Here is a 12,225-nt window from a genome sequence, read left to right as displayed (position 1 = left end):
CTGTTGCCAGTTACGTAAATAAATCTTTGGATGCAACTTTGGGCTCGTGCTTTTCATACAAGGAGGAGTATTATGTGCATCTGAGAATTGATAAAAGGGCTCACCACCCAGCACGAGCCCCTGTCGTAAAGAGGTCGAGTCAAGGCGGCGTTCGGCGTCTGCAGAACTTAATGAATGAATATATATATATATATATATATATATATATATATATATATATATATATATATATCCAATTAGCAACTCCAACCACTTTCAACCCGCGACGCTGGTGGCAAATAAGGAGACTCGGACCCCACAGCTCTTCAGGCAAAGAAGTTCTTTATTGCATCACAGCCTGCGAACGACGCGTTTCGGGCTATTGAAGCCCTTGATCACATTCAGCTAACGTACTGCGCCAATATTATTTTTATATGCATATTTGGTGAACACCCACTTTCACTTGTTCCGGTCACATGACCTTAGACTGAGACAACAGACTTCTTTCTGATTCCATCGCAAGTATCCTATAGGAAATAATGTGTGTAATGCTATTATAAAAACAGTGCATTTCAACTGAATATAAACAAATCAAGAATGATAATATTTAATGTATACATACATTAATAGTCCATTTGTAAACCAGATTAATCCACAGGAGGATAAAGAAAACCTAATATTGTTTTCCCATCTGTTTTCTGTCAAAAGTGCATAGTTTAGGGTCATAACTATCTCTTAGGATAAATCCAGGACATGATTCCAAAAAAGTACAAAAGTAGATCAATATCTCTAAAGTGGAAACATGTTACTAAAGTGCAATCTAGTGCTTAATTGTGCAACAAACCAGCAAATATAAATATATAGTGCAGTACTATTTACAATAAGACCAATATTAATATAATTATATAGCAAACACGCATTAATATTATCAACAGTAAAATTCCCATCCCGGAAAAATTACTATTAAAATTCATATTAAATAATTGATCATTTGCTAAAAAACTCATTATAAAAACCGGTATTCTCATAAATAGCAGCAGGTCCATTACAATCACTTAGTTTGTTGTCCTCATACAGTGAGCCATCCTACCACATTGGATATCAAAGGAAATTATACATATCTTCTGCGTTGTTCAAACCCAGCGGCCATTTGCTGTCTAACTCAAGGATACATTTTATTTCTAATTGTCTTAACTGTCGCTCCCTATTGCCACCTCTTTTAGATTTTGGTACAGCGCTAATCACAAAATAGGAAAGACAATTATTATCCTTGTTATGACATGTGTTGAAATGTCGTGCCACAGGGTATGTGGGATCATTGTGGAGGATGGCTCTAATATGCTGCAATATTCTGACGTGCACCTGCAGCTTCGTACTACCAACGTAGATAAGGCCAAAGGTGCACGACAGAACATACACAGCATATTCTGTTTTGCAGTTATAACTGCCTTTAATGGGAACCAGAGAAACATCAAAAGGGGTACAATACGTTGTTTTATTACAGCCAAACGTGCATGCTCTACAAACTGAGCACCTTCTGAATCCCTTGGTAGGTTGTAACCAAGATGTAGTTTTTCTTGTTTCAGGGGAGTTTTTGTCAAGATCTATTCCCATAGACCTCCCTTTTCTGAATGTGATGTTAGGTGACAAAGCCAACTGGTCAAGCAATATGTTATCAGTCAAAACTATTGGCCAGTGTTTCAGGATAATAGCTCTAATTTTCCTTTCTTGTTTGGAGAAAGTTATGATTAATCTTGGGGTATCATTATTGCTATTAGTGGCCACCATTACTGTGCTTTCTTTCTGGAAGAGGGTCTGTCTGGGGTGCTTGCTAGCTTTCTTCATAGCCTCCCCAATGATTTTGTCGCTATAGCCTCTTGCTATGAGCCTCTTCCTCATTTCTTCTTGGCACCTATTGAAATCTTCTTTGTTGCTGCAGATACGTTTCAATCTTAAGATTTCTCCATTATGCTCGCTATCAAATGCCTAGGGTGGGAACTGTTGGCATGTAACGTGATGTTCCCAGATGTAGGCTTTCTATAAAGCGTACTTTCTTACTTACCATCTTTGACATGAAGCCTCACGTTGAGAAATTCTATTTGTGTTTTGTGTATGTGGGAAGTAAAAGTTAAATTCATAGAATTAACATTAATATCGGCTATAAATTCTTCAGCTTCAGATATATTCCCTCGCCATAACAAACACATCATCGATGTATCTAAAATATGCAGCAACATGTTTAGTGAATGGTGCCCTGTGCCTGTTTCGGAGGACATGTTCCTCCCACCAGCCTACATGTAAACATGCATAGCTGGGGGAGAAACAGGCCCCCATAGCTACACCCCGTTGTTGTTTGAAGATCTCATTATTGAAGAGAAAAAAGTTATTGTTGAAACACCAATCAAAGAGTTCAAAAATAACTTTATTATGCTCATAGTACTCACTAGTTCTACGGGCCAGGAAGTGTTTAACAGCTCTCAGTCCCTGAGCATGATCAATGCTTGTGTATAGTGATTCTATGTCAAGCGTTATTAAATATACATCATCAGTCCAAACCATGTCATTAATTTTCACGAGGAAGTCTCCTGTATCCTTAATGTAGCTAGGGAGAGATTTAACTAGACTCTGCAGGAAGAAGTCAATATATTGACCTATTTTTTCACCTGCACTGTTAATGGCCGACATGATTGGCCTGCCTGGGACCGGTGTCATCCCCTTATGAATTTTAGGTTTAAGGTATAGGACAGGCAATACCGGGAACTCTTTGTACATGAATTTGTTCTCCTCACTTGAAATGAGGCCCTCTCTTCTCCATTGGGCCAATAGTTTGTATAACACCTCTTTGGCTTGTCATATTCTTTGATGTTAGATTTTCTATAACAAACATCATCATTCAATTGTCTGTATGCTTCCACAATATATTCTTTTTTGGGCCATAACACTAGGTTACCCCCTTTGTCTGATTTTTGATGACAATTTCACAATTCTCTCCTAGTTTTTAATCAACTTCTCGTAGGCTAATCTCCAAAAGAACATGCTATGTGGTTTCTTATTCTTGCTGGTACTGTGATTCAATTTTTTTAAGTCACTAGTCACCATATAACGAAACGTATCTACAGCGTCTTTAGGCATGACAGGTACAAAACTGGATTTCGGTTTGAAAGGGCTGATCCCAGCCCCTTTCAGAGTGATTGATTTTCTTTAACCTTTCCTGAGCAGATAAGTCTATTTCATCATTAAACCTTTGCGAATCATCTTGATTATTTAAATAATGTAACGTGAGCAAGCTGGATACATCAGAGGCTAACAACAATGGAACCGATTCTTCTTCATGACTTATAGTTTTGTCCAATTGCTGTTTACAAGACTTAAGAGAAAAGAATTTTTTAAGTTTTAATTTCCTAATGAAACAACATACATCTATTGGAGTACATGCGTAATTGAAATCTTCACCTGGAGAAAAGTTCAATCCCAGAGCTAAAAGTTGCTGTTCTGCTTTAGTTAGCTCAACGGGTGTTAAATTGATAATACTATTATCTGTTTTCGTTGTTTCTTCTGCCAGAATGTTTTCTTTTTTGTGGGTTGCTTTCCACCTTTTACGCATGTCTTGTCTTCTTTTGTTTTTTCGTTTTCTTCTGGCTTTTTATGCTGCCTCGGTCGTAATGTTTTCAGTCTTTCCTCCACTAAAAAATCAAGTTCTTGGTTTACACTTAATGTTGTTTTTGTCATGGTTATACATTCTGTATCTGTGCTTGATTCACTGGTTAAAGATACAGTATCTGCATTGGAGGAATCATCATTCAGACTAGCAGATGTCGGTAGTAGTGTCCAAAAATGGAAAAGTCAGCAACATTCAAAGAGAAACATGTTTCATCATATCACTAAGTAGATGCGTATTGTAAATAAACATAATCACAATATACAATGGGTGCTCAAGAAACTGAAAGTACCTACTACCTAAAGGTACTATATTGGTGCACACAGATGTGCAACCAAAACAATGCTTAGGAGGTGAGGTTCTAATTACAGCACACCAAAAAGTGTTTAACTTATATTACCCTTCATGTACATTTCGGACAAATGAAAGATTTGACAATTATCACCAGTGAAATCCATAGATTAATATAAAAAACAGTATACGGGTGAACAATAATCCAATGTTGAGTCAAGAAAAAGGTCCTCTTCATATAGTTTATTTTTGTTATTCTTCTTTATTCAAAGATCATAAAAAACAGGTTTTTCCAGCATACATATCACCAACACGTGTTTCGTCTCCCACAGAGACTTCATCAAGGCATAAATAATAGTTGGAAGATGTATAATAATCTGTTCTTGAGATAAGGACACAGCGTTGCTTGATAATATTAGAATACCCAAAACAAACAGAGGGTGTATTCGTAACTGGATTTACTTCAATTAGAGCGTCAGCATGATCATCTTGATAATCATATCACAATAGTTTAAGACGACGAAAATATCATAGGCGAAAAGAAGAGTACAAATATATGTTGCCAGAATCCCAAATTTATATGGAGGTTCCCATGGTGCAAGTCACACAATATATTTTAACGAACTCAGCTCAAGGTTAAAAAAGTCCGCATTCGCAACCCTGATAAGTTGCAATCTACCAAGTGGCAGCAGCACCGATAACCCGCCTCGTCGCCTACAATAGGGCTATTGCAGGCGACGAGGCGGGTTATCACCATGGGATCCTCCATATAAATTTGGGATTCTGGCAACATATATTTGTACTCTTCTTTTCGCCTATGATATTTTCGTCGTCTTAAACACGTGTTGGCGATATGTATGCTGGGAAAACCTGTTTTTTATGAACTTTGAATAAAGAAGAATAACAAAAATAAACTATATGAAGAGGACCTTTTTCTTGACTCAACATGGGATTATTGTTCACCCGTATACTGTTTTTTATATTATTCTATGGATTTCACTGGTGATAATTGTCAAATCTTTCATTTGTCCGAAATGTTCATGAAGGCTGAAATAAGTTAAACACTTTTTGGTGTGCTGTAATTAGAACCTCACCTCCTAAGCACAGACTAGCAGATGTGTTGGTATTATTGCCTCTTGTCTTTTCACTGTATTGTTTCCTTTTAGCTGTATCAAACTTGCGGGCAAATGTAAATATTTGGCCATTTTCATAATCAGCCAGGTCCCTGGCAAATTTATGTGCTTTCCTTGGTTTTATTTTTTCTTCATGTTTTTTAGGTATATATATATATATATATACATATATCACCGCTTCTAACTTCTAAAATTTCAAAAGAAGAAACAGCACTCTCGGGAGGAGGATCAAGGTTTTATTTCAGACCCTCTGAGCACCAGACGCGTTTCGGCTACTGCCTTTGTCAGTGGTATATATATATATATATATTACCTACTGGCGGTCGCCAGTAGGTATATATAGTTAGGATTTTTTCTCTATGGGTTTTTTGAAAATTCTATGTCTAATAACTTTGGCGTTTGTGGACGGAATTGGCTGAAATTTTCAGGAAAATGGCACATTTTGTTTCTGAGCAGCCCTTGAAAATTTGGGGGGGTTCGTCCAGTGGGGGCCGAGAAAAAAGGGGGGTCCCAAAACGTGTTTTTAACATTGAGTTTTCCATAGGGCGGTTGGCCTCACTTTTAGCCCGAACGGCTGAATGGATTTGCACGAAACTTGGCAAAATTGTAGGGACTGGTAGCCCGATGTGCCTTTTGTAGGTCTCAATATATGTGCTCCAGTGGATTTTGAGAAATTAACGTTTAAAAAAAGATATATATCTGTAACAGCGGACCGGGCAGCGCTCTGGTTCGCGGACTTTTCGCGCAACGGAGCTTTGTGAAGCGAAGCTGATTGGTTCTCCGGCGTCTGTCAACATTCCAAACAGTCCGTAGCGGCCGCCATCTTGTCTCTCGGTAGGATCGAGAGACAAGAGGAGGTCAAAACAAAGGGGGAAATAACTATAAGGGGGCATAGTAGATCCTCGCTGACCCCCTAGGTTTGATGTGGAGGTTTTAAAAGGGCCCCGCGGGGCAAAAAAAAAAAATAATAATAATAATCGAACGGCTGAATGGATTTGCACGAAACTTGGCAAAATTGTAGGGACTGGTAGCCCGATGTGCCTTTGCTAGGTCTCAATATATGTGCTTCAGTGGATTTTGAGAAATTAACGTTCAAAAAAAGATATATATCTGTAACAGCGCACCGCTTCGCGTACTTTTCGCGTTACGGAGCTTTGCGAAGCGAAGCTGATTGGCTCTCCGGTGTCTGTAAACATTCCAAACAGTACGTAGCGGCCGCCATCTTGTCTCTCGGTAGGATCGAGAGACAAGAGGAGGCCAAAGCGAAGGGGCAAATGACCATAAGGGGGCATAGTAGATCCTCGCTGACCCCCTAGGTTTGATGTGGAGGTTTTAAAAGGGCCCCGCGGGGCAAAAAAAAAAAATAATAATAATAATCGAACGGCTGAATGGATTTGCACGAAACTTGGTAAAATATTAGGGACTGGTAGCCCGATGTGCCTTTGCTATGTCTCAATATATGTGCTTCAGTGCATTTTGAGAAATTAACGTTCAAAAACAAGATATATATTTGTAACAGCGCTCCGCTTCGCGGAGATAAAATTATATCTGTATTACCTAGCTGTTGCTAACACCAGTTAGCGACGGCTAGTAGGAGATAGCGACCATCTTGGGTCCCACTTTGCATGTGAGTGATATTTATCACTAATGACATGCAAAGTGGGCATGCCAAGATGTTAGCGACTGGAAACAGTCGCTAACATCGCTATCTCCTATTATCAACTTTTGGAAATATTCGAGATAAGCGCGAATATCTCCAAAAAGTAACAGCTGCCCTGAGCAGTTCTTAGCCATGTTATCCAATGGGAGGTGGATAACATGGCTAAGAGCATTAGCTCGGTAATGCATGAATATCGCGGAGTTTTCAGCGATATTAATGCATTGCGCTCGTTTTTTATCGTATTTGCGATAAACCTTGATAATAGCAAGGTTTATCTGCGATAATTTCTGACGGTAAAAAAATCTTTGCAATGCATCGTTAGGGATAAATATCGCTTAACTTTGGTAATATGCCCCAACGTCTGTTAACGTTCGATTCGAAGGAAATCAGGAATTGTTGAAAAACATTGTGTGCGCCATCTTGTCTTTTTTCAAATGCCACACTTTTGTCGTGCACGGCAGCCATTTTAGATGCCTTGACCAGACCCACTCTGTGCACGCTGTCGATCCTTAGCATGGCTCCCCACCCTCGCAAGCATCTCACCCAGGCAGTGGTCACCCCCGCTCTCTGTCTTATGCATGGGTAATAAACCTCCCCCCATCTGCGCTGCTCTTCCCTGAGAATCACACCCTGTGCCCGCCCGACACCTCCCTTTCGCCCTATTCACTACCGCACCCTCTGACACTCCTTTTCCTCTGTGTCCGATTGTCCAGGCCGGTCCTAGGCTATCAGCTAGCCCTGCAGATGTAGTTTATGGCCACAGCTGTAAAGAATCACCCCTCTTCAAAGGAGTTATAGTAGATCAAGGCCCACACTCGATGAGATCCGTCACAGCAGAAGCGTTGCTATTATCTGAAAACCATCCTGTATTGTGATTGGGGAGGGGACCGAGCGTGAAGCGGAAGATTCCAGGGATGACTCTTTGTACATCAAAGTTTTTACAATTATGTGTCACATAAAAAATATATAGCACTCCGACAAAGTAGTAAGATTATAAAACTTTAATAATTTATAAATATATTCAAGAAAACAAAAATAGTAATAACATATAAACATTTTTAGAGAAAAACAACGAAGTAGCGATCGGCTGTGCGAATAGTCCCAACGCAGCACAACGTCCAGATTTCCGGCGTGGGGCGTCGCGGGGGGTGGGTCATCAGTAGCAAACTGTTGTGCGAATAGTTCCAAGGCAGCAGAACGCGCCGAAATCTAGATGACACGAAAGTGATGTCTAGTAAGTTGCCACCCAGCAAATAACGGCGTGGGGCGTCGCGGGGGGTGGGTCATCAGTAGCAAACTGTTGTGCGAATAGTTCCAAGGCAGCAGAACGATGGCACCAAGGTGATGTCCAGTAAGTTGCCGCACTGGTTTTGGTATCCTACAATGCTGCTCCGAATAACGGCGTGGAGCGCCCCGGGGGAGGCGGCGTGAACGGGCCTCTCCAGGTGGAGTCTCATCTGTTTTAGTGGGGCGCCCCTTTACCGTTTCAGTTGCCATTCCGTCCGCTTTTGGTCCACTGTGTCAAAATCCGCCATTCAGCTGAGTTGCGCCCACTCTTGCGGTGCAGCGATAGGCGGCTGCCACAGGACTCTCAAAATGGCGGCAGGCTCTTTCCTTTTTGGGCGTGGTCCACTGAAATGGCCCTGGGACACCTTGGAAATCGGACGCTTGTCTGCTAGGTCTTGGACCCCATTCTCGAAAGCGTCCCCTCCGCCTTGAGAATTCATCAAAAGTTTTGGGGGCCCCGACTCCTGCAGGCTTCTGGTGGGGAGCGGCTGCCATGATTGCTCGCGGAATGACCACGACGGAGCTACGAGATGGTGGTGCTCTCATGCTGACGCCAGTTTAGTCTGAAACATCCAGAAACAAGGTGGGGCTTTCATCGTTTGGGGGAAAAAAAAAGTTTTCATCCAATGAAAAGTGTTGTTTTTAGGTCATATGATCAAGCCTTCCATCATTCGGAAACCAAAAGTAAAATGAACCAATGAAAAGTTTTATAAACAAGTCACATGATCTGTTATGCGGCATAGGGTATAAAATGCGGAGAAAATACGTTGGCACGTGAGGCGGCGTCAGTAGCGGACCGATGTGCGAATAGGCCGAAGGCAATACAACGCGCCAAGATCCGGATGGCACCGAGGTGGTGTCATAGTTGAGAGTTCTGAGCAGCGGTTGTAACACTGTCTGAAGCTTATTTGCAGCTGCTGCAGCTTCACTACGCGCCAAGATCCGGATGGCACCGAGGTGGTGTGTAGCAAGTTGCCGCACTGGTGTGGCCATCCTACAATGCTGAAAGTCGGCGTGGGGCGCCCCGTTGGCCTGTGAGTTTGCGTCAGTAGCGGACCGATGTGCGAATAGGCCGAAGGCAGCACAACGCGCCAAGATCCGGATGGCACCGAGGTGGTGTCTAGTAAGTTGTCGCACTTCTGTGGCCATCCTACAATGTTGAAAGTTGGCGTGGGGCGCCCCGTTGGCCTGTGAGATGGCGTCAGTAGCGGACCGATGTGCGAATAGGCCGAAGGCAGCACAACAATATTTTCTGACTGACACCACAAGGCGCTGAGATGCCAAGATCCGGATGGCACCGAGGTGATGTCTAAGTTGCGGACTGATGTGCGAATGGGGCCAAAGGCAGCGTAACAATATTTTTTGTATGGAAGATACCACTAGGCGTTGAGATGACAAGATTCGGATGGCACTGAGGTGATGTCTAGCAAGTTGGTGTGGTCATCCTACAATGCTGAAACTCGGCGTGGGTCGCCCCATTAGCCTGTGAGATGGCGTCAGTAGCGGACCGATGTGCGAATAGGCCGAAGGCAGCACAACGCGCCAAGATCCGGATGTCACCGTGGTGGTTTCATAGTTGAGAGGCACTTCATCTGCAGTGGGGCGCCGAGATCCGGATGGCACCGAGGTGATGTCTAGCAAGTTGCTGTACTGGTGTGGTCATCCTACAATGCTGAAACTCGGCGTGGGTCGCCCCATTAGCCTGTGAGATGGCGTCAGTAGCGGACCGATGTGCGAATAGGCCGAAGGCAGCACAACGCGCCAAGATCCGGATGTCACCGTGGTGGTTTCATAGTTGAGAGGCACTTCATCTGCAGTGGGGCGCCGAGATCCGGATGGCACCGAGGTGATGTCTAGCAAGTTGCTGTACTGGTGTGGTCATCCTACAATGCTGAAACTCGGCGTGGGTCGCCCCATTAGCCTGTGAGATGGCGTCAGTAGCGGACCGATGTGCGAATAGGCCGAAGGCAGCACAACGCGCCAAGATCCGGATGTCACCGTGGTGGTTTCATAGTTGAGAGGCACTTCATCTGCAGTGGGGCGCCGAGATCCGGATGGCACCGAGGTGATGTCTAGCAAGTTGCTGTACTTGTGTGGTCATCCTACAATGCTGAAACTCGGCGTGGGTCGCCCCATTAGCCTGTGAGATGGCTGTTCTTTGGATTTGGGCCTGGTCCACCAAAATGGCCCTGGGACACCTTAGAACTCGGACGCTCGATTTTTTTTCCCTTTCCTGTACATGCAAAAAAAGGTAAATGCCCGGTACGTTACACGCTTCATCTGCCACGATGAACTCTCCAGAGGAACCGAAAAAAAATATAGTTGTGGTAACTATACCATGCATCGTCATATGGAGAGGTGGCACCAATTAATTATAGTGCTGCATAAAAGAGAGATTTGGAGGAGAACCCCTGACCTGCTAGTACATTCATCAAAGAAGTGGCACTGAGAGCTTCAGAGGCAAGGGAAACGGTCCCAAATATTTAGAAGAACTTTGGAAAGATTAAAATGACATGTTTAGATTGTGGCAAATTAATTTCATGTGGACAGATGAGTGTTACTCTAATAAATACAGCATATGAACATCATCATAGTCGATGGTTGGTAGAGACATTTTGACTATATCCTGGACCTGCCCGTCCTCGCCCAAAATGGCGCCGGAATAAATGGGACTCGTAACTCCTTGTTGTGTACGGGTTGCAGAACCTTGAAATCACGAGATACGTATGCAGTTTTGAAGCACATGGCGGGCGGGGACGAGAATTGATTGAATATTTCGACATCCCTATTGATATTAAGTTCTGATGTGTTATTGATTACTGTACTGTTGAAAGTTCGAATTAACGTCACCCATGGTACTTGCCCGCAAATGTATATCTAGATAATTTTATTGTAACTGGCCCTGTCGTATTTTAATTATAAAATGTACGTCCACCGATTCCGTAACTGTTAGACACCTTAGTTCTTGCAACCTAATGGCCCGCCCGTTACGTTCCTCTACAGTGTAAATGTCTATTCATCATATACGACTACAGTTTGCTCTGTGGCAGGCCCACGTGGTTATAGGCTCGTATTTGTATAATGAAATTTTCACAATAAAGGTTTTTAAAAGAAAACATGGTAGTAGTATATACATTGGTAAAGTTTTTAATAATAGTGACTGTTTTAGAATCATTAAAAGGCAAGTGAAATAAAGCAGACCAATTACATGAAGGGTAAAAGGTATAATACGAAGGAACGCAGTAAAGATAAATGGTCAAGGGCTGTTGTGTTTTCTATTCCTGCAACATAAAGTGATCGATAAGAATCTCATATTCAGGCGTATCGGCGACTAAGACAGCAGGTCGACCCTCTTTTGCTCAACGGCTCCGTCATGGGACGAAGAAACGCTCTTTTTCTCGAAAAAAGAATATATTTTACTTGCAGGACAGTTGTAAAATTTCCGGGAAAGTACATTAGCCTGGAACATTATAACATATATTTAAGAAAAAATAATGTTCGGAAGTAATGAAAAGCGTAATTTTTAGGTCATATGACCAAGCCTTTCATCATTACAATAAGAAAAGTAAAATGAACCAATGAAAAGTTTTATTAACAAGTCACATGACTTGTTATGCTTACGTTACGTGCTGCGCGCCCCGGATGACTTCCGGATGCGCTAACGCGGCGCGTCATATGACGCATTACGCGACAACGCAGGTACAGAATATAGTCAAAATGTCTCCACCAACCAGCGGTCGGAACACAACCCCTTTCAGCAGGCTAAATAGTTCTGTTAAATGACAACAGAAGGGACAGGCAACAAGAACCATCAGTCAAAGAGGGGAGAGCTAGTTCTTCTCTACCGGGTTACATTGGGGCGCTACCGGAACTGATCGAATTGGTAGTCTACAGTGTTTCTGGATGTTTCAGACTGAAGCTGGGGTTAGCATGAGAGCAGCACCATTTCGTAGCTCCGTCGTGGTCATTCCGCAACCAATCATGGCAGCCGTTCTTTATCGTTATTTTGGGCGGGGTGGGTGGCGGAGCCGAGCTGTTTTGCAGCCATCATTGTGTGGAGTTCAGTTCATCTCACTAGTTTTGTATTTGTCATGAGGGGTTGTTCCTAATGTTTCTATTTTAGCGAGGTCAAAAAGAGATCCCATTAGTGGCCTACTGATTTTGCTCGATTCCTTTTCTTTTTTTTTTACACGATTTTTCGTTATCTGCAAAGACTA

General features: G+C 42.6%; 1 protein-coding gene across 1 annotated transcript in view; it reads left to right on the top strand.

Moving 5' to 3' along the window:
- Nucleotides 1-12,225, top strand: part of GABRA3 (gamma-aminobutyric acid type A receptor subunit alpha3) — a 1,474,619-nt gene that overhangs the window by 665,059 nt on the left and 797,335 nt on the right. The gene's annotated exons all lie outside the window — the stretch shown is intronic.

The sequence above is a fragment of the Lissotriton helveticus genome, chromosome 4_1 (assembly GCF_964261635.1).
Source record: "Lissotriton helveticus chromosome 4_1, aLisHel1.1, whole genome shotgun sequence".
Taxonomy (NCBI): domain Eukaryota; kingdom Metazoa; phylum Chordata; class Amphibia; order Caudata; family Salamandridae; genus Lissotriton; species Lissotriton helveticus.
The sequence above is the reverse complement of the archived record's forward strand: the minus strand, read 5'-3'. Positions and strand labels throughout refer to the sequence as shown.